Source organism: Equus asinus, chromosome X (genome assembly GCF_041296235.1).
Source record: "Equus asinus isolate D_3611 breed Donkey chromosome X, EquAss-T2T_v2, whole genome shotgun sequence".
Lineage (NCBI taxonomy): Eukaryota > Metazoa > Chordata > Mammalia > Perissodactyla > Equidae > Equus > Equus asinus.
In genome coordinates, this window is record NC_091820.1 from 12,086,221 (window position 1) to 12,104,421 (window position 18,201).

General features: G+C 41.5%; 1 protein-coding gene across 4 annotated transcripts in view; it reads right to left on the bottom strand.

Annotated features, from left to right (window-relative positions):
• Window positions 1-15,527, bottom strand: part of AP1S2 (adaptor related protein complex 1 subunit sigma 2) — a 66,917-nt gene extending 51,390 nt beyond the window's left edge. For 2 of the 4 annotated variants that reach the window (XR_011499957.1, XM_070503335.1), the window contains exon 1: window positions 15,379-15,527. The gene's annotated coding sequence lies outside the window, so the exon portion shown is untranslated. The remainder of the gene's footprint in view (window positions 1-15,378) is intronic. The other 2 variants (XM_070503334.1, XM_070503336.1) reach the window with 2 other exon arrangements.
• Window positions 15,528-18,201: the final 2,674 nt, after the last annotated feature.

Sequence of the window (18,201 nt, forward strand, 5' to 3'; positions counted from 1 at the left end):
ACCCTCATACACTGTTGGTGGGAATGCAAACTGGTACAGCCACTATGGAAAACAGTATGGAGATTTCTCAAAAAGTTAAAAATAGAAATACCCTATGACCCAGCCATCCCATTACTGGGTATCTATCCTAAGAACCTGATATCAGAAATCTCAAGAGTCCGTTGCACCCCTATGTTCATTGCAGCATTATTTACAATAGCCAAGACGTGGAACCAGCCTACATGCCCAGAAACTGATGATTGGATAAAGAAGATGTGGTATATATACACAATGGAATACTACTCAGCCATAAAAAAGACAAAATTGGCCCATTCACAACAACGTGGATGGACCTCGAGGGTATTATGTTAAGCGAAATAAGCCAGTCAGAGAAAGACGAACTCTATATGACTCCACTCATAGGTGGAAATTAGTATATTGATAAGGAGATCTGATCGGTGGTTACCAGGGAAAAGGGGGGGTGGGGGGAGGGCACAGAGGGGGAAGTGGTGTACCCACAACATGACTAACAAAAATGTACAACTGAAATCTCACAAGGTTGTAATCTATGATAACATTAATAAAAAAAAAAAAAATTCAAAAAAAAAAAAAAATGTTAGACTACAGACCAAGCCCAACTCTCTGGTCTCCCCATCCTTACCCAGAATGTGTAGGTGGGAATTGATGGCTAAAATAGGAATCATTTATGTATTTTAGAAACTATGACTGTACTGAGGAGGTCAAATATAGCATCACTAGAAAATCCAGCTTTTCTCTGGGGGCTCCACTGATTCCTAGTGTCTTTTTTCTACCCACCTGCTTCCTTCCCCTCTAAGAGAAGTGTCCCCAAACTCCTCTCTCTTCATTTGGCATGCTCTTCTGTTCAATGAACCTAGACAGATGTTGCTTCCATATCTGGCCCGCCCCCTCCCACAGTCCTGCAATTAGGATCAGCACTTTTTCCTGTTTTGTTTTTATATTTTTCCTGAGAAGCAATTTGCCCCTTTACATGATCACCCTCAGTGAGGAAACACCTATTTTGCACCCTACTTTGTCATGACCACTTGGACCAAATTCTGACCTCAAAAGATGAATGAAATTGCATGTTTTAATTAAGATCAGGGGCCAACGGATTAAGAGAAAAAACTGGAAATTAAAGGCTTCATTTGTAGATATTATAGCTTAGACATTTTAAGAAATCATCTAGATTTTCCTGAAAAGTAAATATAAAACTAAAAGAACTTTAACGACATGGTTAATGTGCTACCCTCCTATATGAACTTAAAAAACTTCTAATCTTGTTTTTAAGGAAATGCTTTAGAATACCTTAAGATACAAACAATAGAAATCCAACCAGTAGTAAAAAGGTCCAAACTATAGAGGAAAGATTACAATGCGACCAAGGAGCCCTACTTTCTGGGAAGAAGAGTGCAAGGTAGCCGGCCCTGACTCAGCACAGATGGAACAATGATAGCTTCTATCGAGTTCTTCTACTGCGGGATTATCCATTTCATTAGGGATTTAGACTCAGAGAGAGATGTGCATTTTTTGCTCATTCTTATTCTCAAAATAATAATATCTTTTCCTTGAGCCAGTCAATTTTGTTTAAAGTTTTCAATAGCTAAGACTGCTATAAGCTGTAATACCCAGCTGAATCTTTTGTATGTTGCAAAGAAACGGCAAAGATATATTACTTTTTATGGTGCAACCCCAATGATCTCTCCCTTTTTATCTCGTTTTTATTTAAATTATAGGAGGATAGAAAAAAAATGTTGAATTTCTCTGTTCTCCCCAGTCTGTGACCCATGTTAAATTGTTTTTATCTCAGTGAAAACTGTTTCCACAACACGTATTTTTAACATATAATTTTACATAATGAAGCATGAATGACTATTCATGATAAAAGTTTTTTAAAAACCCCACTGACGTTGTTGCACTAATCACTTGAACTTCCCCTGTAGAAAACAATAGAATTATTTCTAATATTTGCTTGAATAGATCATTTTTCTTGTGAAGAACCCACTAATGGAGTCAAATAGAATCAGCAGAATACGTGCATACAGGGAAAAATTAATCCGTGCCTGTCTTTATTATGATAATGGATACTTTTCTCTCAAGAAATTAAAGCCCATTGCATCCATCCCGAAACCCTCTTGCGATAGTGTTAGGAAATGTTCTTCTCCTTTAATGATCAAATGATAGTATTTGTGAAAGCTCTCTGTAAGCTGTAAAGTAGTATTCGTGTATAAATTACTATCGTTGTTGGCTTAATGCTGATTTATAGCTGAGGCTAAAAGGAGACACCTGGAGGCTGTTCTAGTTTGGTTCCCCCAAAGCAGACCCTGAGACGAGGATTTGGGTGCAGAGGATTGGGGGAGGTGATTCCAGGAAGCACAGGAGTCGGGACCATTGGTGAGGGAGGAAGTCACCAAAACAGGCGAGTTATGAGTAATTATAACCATGTGCAAATGAAGCTCGGGGAAGCAGCCTCTGAATTGTCCCACTAAGGATGGGGAAACTGAGGTATTTAGCCACAGGCTTCTGTTCCTCATTGGTTAAGTGTTGCCCTTGGAGATAATAAGTCCCTGGCACTTCCTAGGCACCCTGTGCCCAGGCTGAGCCAGCTCCAAAGGTGCTAGAGAAAGTCCTTGGGCAGAGTTGCAGAGAGGCATGGGTAGTTGCTTGAGATGAGGAGCTGTCAGCATGTACAAGACTGTCTTCCCCAGGAGCTGCAGTGAACCCGGGCTGGGCCAAGGGCATGTGGGGCAGGACATGTGTAGCGTGTGCTGAGAAGTCAAGCATTCTATGTAGGCTCAGAAGCAAAGTCAAGAGCAAGCTTCTGGAATGTGATTTGTGCTGTCTTGGTCCCAGGCCTATCATAAACACTTTGCATGAGTGAAGCATCCTAGGTGAAATTACCCTGAGTTCCTTTAATACGGTGTATTGGTGCCACTATTAGCTATTTTTAGATGTCGAGACAGGTGCTGTCCAGCCTCTGCTATGTTTCATGAAATTTATTGATGTGGTTTGGGAGGCAGTACATTCTAGTACAATTTGTTCTAACCCTGGGTTCTCATTAGAATCTTCCAAGGAGCTTTGAAGGAAAATACTGATGCCTTGGCGCTACCCGTTGAAAATAAGGATCTCTTGGAGTGGGGCCAAGGTCTTCGTGTGTGTGTGTGTGTGTGTGTGTGTGTGTGTATGTGTGTGTGTGTATGTTTTAACTCTCCGGATGATTTTTGTTGCAGCCAAAATTGAAATCACTGGGTAATGAAGAGAATGTAGCTTTGGAAAATCTTTGAAATCAGATGGCCTTGGGCATAGATTTCTTGCCTTGGGCTTAGACTCTGCTAAGCCGCTGTATAACTTTCTGTAGGTAACACACCTTCTCTGAGGCTCAGTTTCCTCACTTATAAATCAAGGATACTATGTCTATTTCACGGCCTTCTTTGAGAATTAAATGGATGCAAAAGAAGAAATCTACTCTCATGCCTGGCACATAGTTGGTGCTTAATAAATGTCAATTCTCCCCTCCCAAGTGCCATCTGACTTGCTCTGAGAAGAAAGTGCTACTATGTCTCCATACGTTGGAGAATGAAAATTCAGTTTTCACATGTAGGTGAAGAGGGTGGAGAGTTGTAAGAACAAATGCAGGAGGGCAGGATAGGATTGTTACACTGTCAGAAGCTAATGAAAGAGAATATAACAGGAGACCGAACAACTGGCTCAAAATGGAAACAAGAAAACCACTAACTGGCTGAAATACAGTTATGCAAAGGCTTCTTCTGGAACAGATTCAGGATGGCATGAGAGCAAGTGCCTGCCAGGGATAAGTGGAGACTCTGGGGTCAGGCCTTACCCTCACAGAGTGTCTGTATGCAGTTGAAGTCCCAAGTGGATATACCTTCAACCGCAGGGAAAATATTTACCAGGGACTCTTTACGACACTCTAGGTTAGGCTAAGTACCCTCCTCTGGATTTCTTGGGTTACCTTTACATTAACATTTCATATTATAGTCAAAGTAACTATGTATGTATTGACTAGGAGACCTTGAGTTTCTTTTGGGCAGGGCTGTGTTGGTTCATCAACAATACCTGGTGCATAACTGAAGTTCAACTATTATCTAAACTGAGTCCAAACACTCTGGGTCAATGCGGTGACTTTGAGATTGCCTGTCCCAACAAGTGGCAGCCTTAATCGCTTCCCCTTTGTTTCAGGAATGCTGAGTTTGTTCAATTAGAAGAGTCTAATTTCAGGAGAGACAAAGTCTGCACCCATTTTGCTTCCATAAACAATGCCAGTCTTTTTTTTTTTTAAGATTGGCATCTGAGCTGACAACTGTTGCCAACTTTCTTTTTTTTTTTCCCTGATTTTTTTCTCCCCAAATCCCCCCAGTGTATAGTTGTATATATTTTTTTTAGTTGTGGGTCCTTCTAGTTGTGGCATGTTGCACGCCGCCTCAGCGTGGCCTGATGAGCAGTGCCATGTCCACGCCCAGGATCCAAACCGGCGAAACTCTGGGCCACCAAAGCGGAGCGTGCGAACTTAACCACTTGGCCCCTGGTGGGCCCCAAGAATGCCAGTCTTAAAATGGTGACGGTATTCCATAGGAAGGCAGGGGAAAGAGTCACAAAAAAATGGAGCTGGGGCCCTTATGACTAGACTTTATCAGTTATGTGAGCCAATTCTGTTTGAATTGGGTTCTCTGTACCTTGCAAGCCAAAGTTTCCAAGTGGATATGGTTATTTTTGGGCAAGGCAGTCTCATGTGCAGTCTTTTGACCCCTGCTCAGCTACCTAAGAATGGGTGTTGGGCCTGGAACACTTCCTCACCAAGAGATAAAGAGCCCGCACAGCCTGTGCTGAGCTTATTACCTTGTGTGGGAGTATCTTTCCCTGTTTCAAGCTCAACGAGTGCTCCTCAACACTTAAGCATGTATGTCAAAGGCCCGCAGTCACACCCACAGCTTTCAGTATTTTAGACTCCATGGGGAGGGATCAGGGTCCTTCTCCTGTGGCACGAGAGGGGTGTTCATAGGCCAGTTGCCCTGTGTTGACTGCCCCGAGGACCTGCTGGCCATGGGGGACCAACACACACTATTGAAGCTGATCTTGCTTTGTCTCTTCTCTATGTGAGTAAAGCGTTGTTCCATCCAGTGCTTGACTGTGTTGTGTTTTCCTTGACAACTCTGATACAAACATGCAATGGGCAGAAGTGTTTGGAGTCCTCCCCTGGGATTGATAGCTAGTACATGATCTTCTGCTCAACAGTTATATATAGTCATATTTTGCACAAAAGTATAGTGAGTACATTATCTTTAGATAAGCAGGATGAGGACTAGATTTCTTAGCATCAGTAGTTGTATTAATTGATACAACTTGATCAGTTTTGGAAACATGACAAAGCAAACAAAAAGGATGTTAGATAAAAAGGGATTTATTGGAAGGATCTTGGGATAATCCATTGCACGGTTTGTCTCAGTAGGACGGTGATGTGATTGGTGGAAGGATGCCCAAAGACACAGTTAAAGGAATATTTTCAATATTTTCTCTAATGTCAAAAGATACAAGTGGTTAAGTTTGTGCACTCTGCTTCAGTGGCCCAGGGTTTCGCCAGTTCGGATCCTGGGTGTGGACATGGCACCACTTATCAGGCCATGCTGAGGTGGCATCTCACATAGCACAAGCAGAAGGACCTACAACTGGAACATACAGCTATGTACTGGGGAGCTTTGGGGAGAAGAAGAAAAAAAAGAAGAAAAGAAGATTGGCAACAGATGTTAGCTCAGGTGCCAATCTTTAAAAAAAAAAAAGATACAGAAACATAGTGCACCCGACAGCCTCACAAAGCAGGAGACCATGCAGCCTGCATCCTTGATTCCTCCGAGATCCCTTTAAGGACGGTGGACACAGAGAGAGAATTTTACTGGGTAGGAGAAGCTCTTACCCTCTCTTGTCTTGGAGTCTTTTTACTCTCTTAGCCCCTTTCGGTCATACTGGAGAGCCTGGTGACCTGCTTGCCTGCTCACTAGACATAAGAAACGGACACAAAACACCCCTTGCGCATTCCTCATTTGCCATCTGACTGGTGACGTTAAAGGTTAATTTACCACAAGTTTCTGAGTCTGAGCCTTCAGGCCTGCCTGAAGTCCATTCTGTACTTCTAGAATAGAGGCCAGAACCAACAGACCAAGTCTTGGGGAAGCAAGAAGCAGGGTGGCCCTCGGGACCCCAGGGACACGATGGGGATCTCCCTCTCCTCAAGCCCCTGCCTCTCTCCCTGTCTTTGCTTCTCTCAGCAGGTTTCAGCTAGGATGTTGAAAGCCTGGTTGATGGCAGCTCAAGGGCTCACATCCTCCCAGCACAGATACCTGAGAAGAAACAGTTCCCTTCCCTTAGGGCTGATTTGAAAGTGTCCAGGGAAGTTCCTCTGACAGAACGAGCATGGGTCATAGTCACTCTCCTATGAATTGGGTTGTTGTAGTGAGCTCGGGCAGCTATAACAGAATATCATAGACTGGGTGGCTTAAGCAACAATTTATTTCTCACAGTTCTGGAGGCTGGGAAGTACAAAATTAGGCTGCCAGCATGGTTGGGCTCTGGTGAGGGCCCTCTTCCTGGTTTCTAGATGGCCACCTTCTTGCTGTGTCCTCACACAGCAGAGAGCAGAGTGAGAAAGCAAGCTCATTCAGATTTCTTCTAAAAGCGCTAATCCCATTCATGAGGGCTCTCATGACTTAATTCCCTCCAAAAGGCCCACCTCTTAATACCGTCACACTGGGGGCTAGGATTTCAACATATGAATTTGGGGGGGACGCAAACCTTCAGTCCATAACATGGATTGGAGGGGTGGTGATGGGAGCTGGAGCAGTGAAGACAAGTCCTCCGAGAGAAACTATGGGTCGTTCTCAGAAGGTGGGGTAGTGGCCACGTAAAATAAGTAGATCCCACTGCAACAGTAAATAGTAAACCTTCAAAATCCAAATAACCTTCACTACTAAGCCACTGACCCTGTTCAGGAAGAGACGTCATCCCAAGAGCCTCATTTCTTAAAGAACGGTGTCCAACAGAGTTGCTTTTCTAACAATGTTCAGTCATGACAAATATCGCTGTGTCCTGTCCCTTCAAGAAAACACTTAAGAACAGAAGGTGACTGTATGGTTCTATTTCGTTTTTTTTTATTGTGATAACATTGGTTTATAGCATTATATAAATTTCAAATGTACATTGTAATATATTTCAGTTTCTGTGTAGATTGCATCATGTTCGCCACCCACAGACTAATTACCATCCATCACCACACACGTGTGCCTAATCACTCCTTTCACCCTCCTCCCTCCCCCCTTCCCTTCTGGTAACCACCACTCCAATCTCTGTCTCTATGTGTTTGTTTGTCATTGTTTTTCTCTTCTACTTATGAGTGAGATCATATGGTATTTGACTTTCTCCCTCTGACTTATTTCACTTAGCATAATCCCCTCAAGGTCCATCCATGTTGTTACAAATGGCCGGATTTCATCATTTCTTATGGCTGAGTAGTATTACTGTATGGTTCTATTTCTATAAAATGTCCAGGATAGGCAATTAATAGAGACAGAGGTAGATTAGTGTTGCCAGGGGCTGGGGGCCTAGAGGAGCTGGAGGTGGGGGTGATAGCTAAACAATATGGAGTTTCTTTTTGAGGTGATGCAAATATTCTAAAATATTGGTGATGGTTGCACAACTTTGTGGATATACTAAAAACCATTGGATTGTATACTTTAAATGGATAAATTGTATGGTGTGTGAATTATATCTCAATAAAGCTGTTTGGAAAAAAAAAGACCAGAGGGCTAAAGGGTTTCCTTGAAATGAAGCTTAAAAACTGGCAAAATAAGAAAAGCAGACCCACAATTGAAGAGAGTGGATGGGGATGAGGTTATTGTTTAACTCACAGCTGTTCCAAGTGTGGGCCCTTCACAGGCAGCTGCATCTCCTGGGAGCTCGATAGAAATGTAAATTCTTGGGTCCTACCCCACACTATCAAATCAGAATCCCTGGGGATCACTAGAGTTGAGAAAGCACTAATTTAACTCATTGCCACTCTTAATAAACAAGAACTCCTTCCCTAACAGGGTGCAAGGTGCTATCGATGGTGCTGTGCAAACTGCAGATCAAGCAAGACGTAAAGGCAGCAATAATATATATTTTTTTAATGTTACTTGGACAAAGGAACCTTAATTCTGTACTTTGCAGATAACGATACCAACATAGCAGGGCTTATTAACAACCAATGGTTACTTGCAGTGACGGTAGTTTATTTGCTGGAAGCTGCTGGAGCGGTTAACCAGACTGATGTGCCTTGAAGCTGCAAGTATTTTCTCTATGACCTGCTAGAAGGATACCTCTATCATTTTTTTCCAGTGAAGATGCTGAAATTGGTGTGAATGCAATGAAAGCTGAGATGCAGGTGGAAATTCAGAGATAGTTTTGTCATCTTGAAAGCCAATTACTTGCTCCAATGCCACATTTCCAGATCCAAGGTTTGAGGACAAATTTATCTCCTGTGATCATGTGAAGCATTGTAAGTGCTGCACACATATTAGAAATAGGCCAGAGCAAGAAAAACAATCTTAAGGCTGCTCCTGAAAATATTCAGAAATTGTCTTCTTTAAGCTGTGCTCAAAACTCAGTTGGTGAGCCTGCATCAGTGAAATTGCACTGTCACCGTCCACCTAACCTTTAACTCTAGGAAGTAAATTTTGACCTTGGTCAAAGACAAAACATAACAAATATTGGAGAGGTTGTGGAGAAAAGGGAACCCTCACACACTGCTGGTGGGAATGCAAACTGGTGCAGCCACTGTGGAAAACAGTATGGAGATTGCTCAAAAAATTAAAAATAGAAATATCATACGATCCAGCTATCCCAACTACTGGGTATTTATCCAAAGAACATGAAATCAACAATTCAAAGAGACTTATACACCCCTATGTTCACTGCAGCATTATTCACAATAGCCAAGATGTGGAAGCAACCCAAGTACCCATCGACTGATGAATGGATAAAGAAGATGTGGTGTATATATATATATATATATATATATATATATATACACAGTGGAATATTACTCAGCCATAAAAAGACAAAATCGTCCCATTTGCAACAACATGGATGGACCTTGAGGGTATTATGTTAAGTGAAGTAAGCCAGATAGAGAAAGACAAACACTGCATGATTTCACTTATATGTGGAAAATAAACACATGGATAAAGAGAACAGATTAGTGGTTACCAGAGGGGAAGGGGTTGGGGGTGGGCAAAAGGGGTAGAGGGCACATATATATGGTGACAGATAAAAATTAGACTATTGGGGGCCAGCCCAGTGGCGCAGCAGTTAAGTTTGCACTTTCCGCTTCTCGGCGGCCCGGGGTTCACCGGTTCAGATCCCAGGTGCGGACATGGCACTGCTTGGCACGCCATGCTGTGGTAGCCATCCCACATATAAAGTAGAGGAAGATGGGCACGATGTTAGCTCAGGGCCAGGCTTCCTCAGCAAAAAGAGGAGGACTGGCAGTAGTTAGCTCAGGGCTAATCTTCCTCGGGGAAAAAAAAAAATTAGACTATTGGTGGCGAGCATGATGCAGTCTATACAGAAACTGATAAATAATAATGTACACCTGAAATTGTACAACATTATAAACCATTATGACCTCAATAAAATAATTGAAAAAAAAGTTTTGACCTTGGTCACTTACTATTAGGAGGGAAGCTTAATAAATCGATGGCAACATCTCCAGGAGCAGAACACCATGCTGGCAGTACTGGCCAAAGACATTGTGTGCCTGCTCCGACTTCACTTGAAAGTGGATGTCCATTTGGTACAAAACTGTAAATGTGTGGTGCGATGGTTGAAAGAGCAATCCGGCAGCTGCCTGAGCCCAGATGTTTCTGTAGCTGCAGTAAAATGTCACACTTTAAAAAGTCACTACTCTAACTTTTAATAATAAAATTGTATTATTTTAAAATAAAATTTTAGGTATAGAAATTCATTCTAGGATAGAATATTTGGTTCTGGCCTTGGCTTGGGCCATTAGGCATATGGCTAAAATGCATATTTTGTGCACCCCTGGTTTATAATGGACAAAACGTAAAATTAACATCAGATATCCAGGTTCTTAAAACAATTCCTTGGGCCCCTCTACAACTCCGCATCAGCTTGTGTCCTTGTTTAGCTCTCCCTCTCTTCTTCTCCTTCTCTGCTTTGTTGCTCTCAGGAGCCCAACACAAATTCCTTCCATTTTCTTAGGGGAGCACTTTGGCCCTCTCCTACCTCTGCCTCCAAATTCAGCTAGGGCCTTTCTTCGTTCACATAGCTAAAGCCGTGTAGTAAGTACTGAAACCTGGAGCAACACCTTCCCCAGACTCTTACAGAGACAAAAATATACATTAGCAAATATATGTAATAGAATATAGTATAAATATAATATACACAATATATACACAAACAATAGAAGACACAAATATTAAACTAAATAAAAATTTCCAGTGGGTGAAAATAAGGGATGCATGGGAACTCTCTATACCATCTTTATAATTTTTCTGCAAATCTAAATTTATTCCAAAATAAAGAAAATTATTTTTAAAATGGATGGAAGAATAATAGGTTGGAGAAACAAAACAATCCTGCCAGCAAGACCCCATCCATACCAATGTAGAAGAGAGAAAACACATGGCATAGTCCATGCAAGAGACTACGAAATTTGGACAAAATCTCGTCTAATTTATAGAGCAAAACAGAAGAAAGAACAATGACTTCTCTTATCTCCCAGAGAGACAAAGGACGGGGCCTTCTGAAAGTCTGCTACACACCTCTCAAGAGACCCCTTTGCTCATTCTGGAGGTACACATTTACGTGTCTCGAGGCTATTTGGCCCTCGACCTTGAAGATAACTACACTGCAAAAACTGGGGACTGGGCTAAACCCCTAGAGAGATTTGTCTCTATTCCAAAGATTAGAGTAAGGACTCAGGTTCACTGTGGCACTGTCTTAGGCAATACTCTAAGAAAACGGGTCGGGGAGCGAATGGTCTTTTGCCCTTTCTCAACAGAGAAAATAACTTTTATTTACTCTCACAATATCCCGTGTGCACGAGGAGAACTGATATTCCGCTGGTGAGGATGTGAATTGGTAAACTCCTTTGGAAAACAATTTGCCATCATCTAGAAAAATGAAGATGCACATACCCTGTGGCCTTACTGCTATACTCTGAAGAAACTCTACTCTGTGTGTACCAGGAGACATAGAAAATGTCCACCACAGCATTATTCAAAATAGCAGTAAACTGGAAAGAACCCAGTAATCCATTGACAAAATAATGAATAAATCAATGGTAATATGTTCACATAATGGAATACTGTAGAGCAGTGACCATGATTGAACTAGAATTTCACCCATCTGTATGGCAGAGTCTCACAGATATACTAATGAGTAAAAAGTCACAGAATATGGACTGTAGAGCATGAAACACACACACACAGAACGTTATAACATTCAAAAGCAAACAACTCTAAACAAATATTCTTTAGGGATATATATATATATATATATATGTTGTAAAACTATTAAGAAAAGCAAGGAAGTAATAAAAAGAGAATAATTAACAAAATTCAAGATAGTGGTTATGCTGGGGGTGAAAGAGATGCGATTGGGACCTTGAAAACATTGGGAACACATTATTTCTTAAACTGAGTGGTGGATACATGGATATTTATTTTATTATTTTGTATACCTTTATTATTCTGTATACTTGTTTTATTATTCTGTATAATAGATTGTTTTGTTTTAATGGACAGTAGAGATAATAGAAGCTAAGGGAGAGATTCATGCTGGCAGGATTTCCAGAGCAGAACCCTTCAGGAGGAGCTGAGACTTCAGTGGGGCCCTTGAAGGGAGGAATCCCATGATTTTTCAAACCTGGAAAGAATGTTAGAGTTCATTTGCCAGGCCCCTTCCTTTTGCAGATGAAGAAATAGACATATAGGGAAGTACCTTTTTTTTTTTAAAAAAAAAAAAAGGCTTAAAAATATATTTTCCACATTGTCAGACCAATTGCAAGGTGGAAAATTTGAGTGAAAAACTCTTTGAGAAGAGCATTGTAGGAGTTGAACACCATAGCCCTACGAATGTCAGGTTGCAATTCTCTTTTTCTCAGTCTTTGCACGCCTCTCTGACAAGTATATACTCCCATTCCTACTCACGGGGCCCTGAGTGGTTGTTCAGCTATTATTGGTCAGACGTGACAAGCAGATACGAGTGGACAGGCAACGTCAGTCTTCTCGGCTTCCCCTCCTGCCAGCGGCAGGTGCTGCCTGGGACCTATTAGATTATATCTGGGGTAGTGGCAGCGCCAACCGAACATCCTGTCCTGGTGCTCTTAGACTCCTGGGTCATCGGTGCAGCACATCCAGAGAGTGCTGAGTGCTCGAAACCTTATGTATTATTCACTTCATCTTTAAAGAGCTACCTCGCTTTATCATACGACTCACATAACTACTCAGTAACAGAATTATAATCCTCTCTGCCACCCGTGACTTTTTTTTTTTAATAAAAGGGGATGTGGAGGCTCAGAGAAGTTAACTTGCCCAAGGTCACACCTTCAAAAATGACATTGTCAGGTTCCAACTCTGAGCTGCCTGGCTCCAAAGTATGTACTGTTTTCACTATAAGCTGCTGACTGTGAGCTCGGTTATCTTTGTCGTTCTAACTATTTAATCCCCTGTCATGAAATAGGAATTTATTTATTTATGATGTTAGTACTTCACTGGAAATAAGGTTGACAGATTAAACACTGTGCAATATTTGGGACGTGTTTATACTAAAAAATTATTTTGTTGTTTGTCTGAAATTCACATTTAAATGGGCATCCTCTATTTTTAATTTGCTAAATCTGGCAACCCTAACCAAAAACCTTGGAGAAAATACTGGGGACAATTTTGCCCCCTACCCCCGACATTTGGCAATATGTGTAGACATTTTTGGTTGTCTTTCTGGAGGCGGGCTTGCTATTGGCATCGAGCGGATAGAGTCCAGGGATGCTGTTAAGCATCCTACAATGCACAGGACAAAGGATTATCTGGTCCAAAATGCCAATAGTACCAAGGTTGAGAAACCTTGTCTTAAAGAATCACTCCTCTAAGATAGTATAAATCCAGGGAAATTATATATTTTTAATCCGTTTAAGGCTACTGATATATTTCCAAATAGGGCTTGGCCTTCTTCTATTTCTCAGAAAAATAATGCCAAGGCAGTTTATTTATCTGGACTAGTTAACTCAGAATTGTGGATGCTGGTGGCAGCCACAGTAGACTCAATTTTTTACATGCTTTAGCATGTATTATAATAGACTTTTCATATCAGATTTGCACTTTTAATTATGTTTATTGAATAATGTTCTTGATTTGTCCTAGGGGCAGGGTTCGAAATGAGGTGGCCTTGGGAAGCAGTCTTGATATTAGGTTGAAATATATGATGGCCAAAACTGGTTGAATATTGGCAATTTCACGTGGTTTGACCTGACGTATACTGTATGGTAAGACTACACAAAATGAAAATGCACTCTCATCCAATCCATGCTTCGAATCAGTTAGAGCTTTCGGTGGTCCCCAGAGTTGCTGTGGTTACTGGCCCTGGGCTAGAACTTTCAGGAGCCGTTGGGGGGGTTGTTTTAATTCCTGATGGAACTTGGGAAACTTGTCTTTCAGCTATTCGTTGTCGCAGTCTTTTTCTCTTTTATCTACTTCCTTGCATTTCACTGAAGTTGGCCACATAGACCTTGGAGCCCCAGGTGCACAAAATGTGCCCAAGCCTTGAACAGCAAGTAAATCCACCAGTAAAAAGAATTCTCATTTCAATTTGTAGCCTTTAAAATTTGTATTCAGATTTATCTCAGGGTCCTGGAGTAAAGAAGGAAAAGTATATTTTCAGTTTATTTCTTGTCAAGAGCCCCTAGAGATATGGGATGTAAGAGAAATGCCAACTGCCCCTTGTTCAGCATCCTTGACAAGAAATATTAGCTATATTTTGGTGTCATAGATTTAGAAAAAGAAACCTCTTTGTTTAAGAAAAAAAGACTAAGACAACATATACTAAAATGATTTGAATTTTACAGATGATACTCTACTAATACTTTTAGTTTCGCACCATCTATTTATCTGAAATTAAATTTCTGGCAAATGGTCATGCCTGGAGATGCCGTTTTTATTTTTATGTGCAGCTGAAACATAGAATAATAAAAATCTGCTTGAGTGGAAGAAATATGTTCATAAAATGTTTCTTTTTTAATCTGAGTTGGCTGAGAGAATGACTTTTTAATCTAGTGGCAGGTGCTTTCATTTGGCTGGTTTTCAGTCTAAATAGTTTCTGTTGGAGACACATCATTTGTTTTATATTTGGATACAGTATAACAAACAGTGCCTTTTGAGCTGTGAGGAGGACCCAGCTATGGCAAACATCTTATTCTCCCTATTATCCTACCTTTATAATTATTTCTTGTTTCTTTGACCAACACAAGTGGCATGCAATAGGTCTGTAAATTAAAAGCACAAGTGGCAAATTGCATACCACCCGGTTGCTGTGTTGTTTTTATTCGACTCTAAGAAAGTCACATCCTACACATTAATTGGCATTTGTTTACAGGAGGGGAAAACGATGGCTTTTGAAAATATGACTCAGTGGAAACACTTCTCATCACACTGGCTTGCAAATAGAATCACTGAGCTCCCTTTGGGTACTCTGGGTGATTCCATTGGGAGCCCGATTCTTCCCACTAGAGTGTTAATTAAAGAGAGCCACCTCTCGGCACCTCTCTTGCTCCAGCTACACTTCAAAATCCTCCAGCCGCCTCTTTAATCAACAACATGTGTTGGATGTCTACTTTTAGTATGAGGCGCTGCAACTGCCCCCCCCCCCCCGCCCCCGATTTCAAAGACAGTGGCAAGGACAGGGTTTTATTGTGTGACTTCAAAGTCAGGGCACCTAAACCTACATTAGGGACACCATTAATATCTGCCATTGACTTGGGATAATTGAAACCTCCCAAGTAAAGTGTGAATTTCATAGAAGTGCAAGATCTGGCCTTTTTGTCTTTGCATCTCAGCACTTAGCACACAGGTCTCATTGTTTATCTACTAAACCTACTTTGCTTACTGGACAGTATTAAACTAATTTTGTGTGCCAGCTTCTCCTAATAGTGAAAAAACAATGCATTATTTTGAAGTTTAGAGGCTGATCTTCAGTAATAAACTTATTAGTCAAACAAGTGAAATACATTTTTAAGAAAATTGATATATTAGCCAGCGTGGGCTGCTATAACAAAACACTACAGACTGGGAAGCTTAAACAGCAGAATTTATTTCTCACCGTTCTGGAGGCTAGGAAGTCCAAGATCAAGGTGCTGGCTGATTTGGATCCTGGTGAGCGCTGTCTTCCTGGCTTGCAGATGGTAGCCCTTGCTGTGTCCTCACAGAGCAGAAAGAGAGAGAGAGAGAGGGAGAGAATTGAGATCTTCCTCTTCTATAGGGCCACAGTCCTATCGGATTGGAGCTCCACCCTTATGACCTCATTTAACCTTCATTTCCTCCAAAAAGCCCCATCTCCAAATACAGTCACTTTGGGGGTTTGGGCTTCAACCTTTGAATTTTAGGGGAACACACTCCAGTCCATAGCAATTGGACTAGACTCAAAGATGCACTTTAATATTAGGGCTCTCAAATTATTAGGAAAAAACACAACTTAATAAAATGTGGTACTAATATTATTACCTTTTAATTTCATGTCTCAAAAATAAGTCAGTTTTAGAATTTTATTCAAAGTTTGAAAAGATGCCAAACTAATCTACGGAGTATTAACAGTCAGGATAGTCATTCTGGGGGAGGAGGGGATGTATGGACTGAAAGGGGGCACCAAGGAGGCTTCTGTTGTGCTCCATTTCCTGTTTGGGTGCTGATTCCGAGGTTGTGATCAGTTTGTGAATATTTGCTGAGCTATTCATATATAATTTGTGCACTTTCCTGGATGCGTGTTTTAGGTCAATCAAAAATTAAAACACAAAAGAAAAATAAATCTGAGTGATGCATTTAATCCCAGAGATAAACTACACAATTGTCCCATTGTGTCCCAACCTAGACAGCGAACAGGCTACTCCTCCTTTGTCTTTTCTGGTTCAGAAAGTCACTAGAGGTTAAAATCTAATGAGTTGGAGCATATGAAGAAGGCTAGCCTTGTATAAGGTTGAGTATAATATTGTCTTCCCACAGGCACAGGCAGAACTGCAGACACAGTGAAAATTTCTGGCTGACATCGCTTGACGCTGTTTTTCCAGCCTGGTAGCTCAGCAGCTGGAGGCTAAAAAGCTAGGTTTCCAGGGAGAGGAGGAAAGCTTTCTGGGTAAGGGGCCATGTGGACTCCAGATCAGGGGCATAGCCAGGGTCCTCTCGAGAGTGGTGGCAGTTTTAAATGAATTGTAAACAAACACTGCCATGTTGTTCCAGGAAGTTCCAGCTGCTCTAGGAAGAGGCCTTGGATCTGCGAAAGTGCCAAAGCTGGCTTCCTAGATGATGCGTGGAGCTGAAGGGTCAAGTGATGTGTTTGTGACCCTGGGAATCAGTGTCCCTGGAAGCTTCACACTCGCACACCCAAGGTCTGCCTAAAGACGGTTGCGGTGAGGAGTGTGCACCGGGTGACCTCTTAGACGAGCCAGGCTGCTTTGTAGAGACCTTCCAGGTTTACAAATAGGTTACTGCTCCAATTCCAGAACACCAGGACTGTGCTCAGTGTTCCCAGCTCTCACATTCAGTATTTTATTGTTTCACGTTGTGCTTTAACTTCCTACAGAACATTAACAGCAATAGCCAGTTGAATGTTTTCAAAATCTTTTACATTTGTGGAGCTGACCGTGCCACACGGGCTAATGGAAATCTCATTGTTCCAGGAGTGCTTAGTGTTCTTGTATTGTCTGTCATGTGTAGAACAAACACATTTACCTCTACTTACCTTTTGTAATTGTTGAGGTGTCACTTAAAAATAACTGCGTAAAATGCTTTTACAATAAATTTTGGAGCTCTTAGTTGTCATCTCCCTGTGGAAATGTTCCCTTGTGGAAAGCAATGATTTTTAAGTTATGAGGTTATTGAAAAGTTCTGATTTGGTGTTTATGGGTTGTGTGCGTGCGTGTGCTGGCAACAGGCCTATCTCTTAGTGCTCTGCTAAGTTAGGAGACTCTAGACATGCATGTTCACATTAGGCTCTCGGTGTTGGTAAGTTTCCAAGCATTTGGGATGTAGCTCTTGATGAGGACTTTTAGGCTGCTTAATTTTAAAATGGCTTATGATGAGGATTTTTAGGCTGGTTAGTTTTAAAACTACAGATGAGATTCAGGCTCCAAGGAGTGGAATTTGTTTGCCCCTTTGTTGGGAAACATTTACATTTCTAAGGGAAACCTCTATCTGTGAAGATGCCTCCCTCTCTGTGCCAGGAAGAGGGGGGGATGGTCTTATCTCTAGAGGCTCTTGGTCAATGCCAGAGGCAAGAACTTAAGTTGGTTACTGTCTGGCAACCTCATGTAACTGACCCTCCCCCCCAACAAATCCTCCTTTGTCTTTAGCCGAGGATAAAATTCAAGCAGTGACTTCTGCCATTTACTCAATCCGGTTTGATTCTTATCTACCATTTTAACTTTTTTACATATTCTTTGTCTTGTAAAGAGATAACTCACATACCTATGCCTTAAATTTAGCTCTAACCCTCAACTGGGGGCAGCAGGAGCTCTGACTGCCCATGGGTCCTGTCCCCATGCTATTCCACACTATTCTCTAAATAAAAGAGTACTACTGCCAGATCTTGAGAGTCTAAGAAATCTTTCTTTCGACTCCTCGGCTCACCGACCCCGCATCAGCTCTCTTTTCTTCAGCATTATCCATCACTTGCCACTTCAAAACGTCCTTGGACCACCAGCATTGGATTACTCAGGAGCTTGTTAGAAATGCAATTTGGGGGCCTTCCCTTGATCCAGTATATAATAGTAGAATCTGCATTTTAACAAGCTCTCCAGTGATTCCTACACACATGCAGATGAATCAGCAAGTAGGCTAAGGCAGGAATCAGAGATCCCTCTTCTCAAAACATCTCCCACTAGGCCAGGACTGCTATTATTTAGGATGAATTTCTCTAGTTTATGCCACTTAG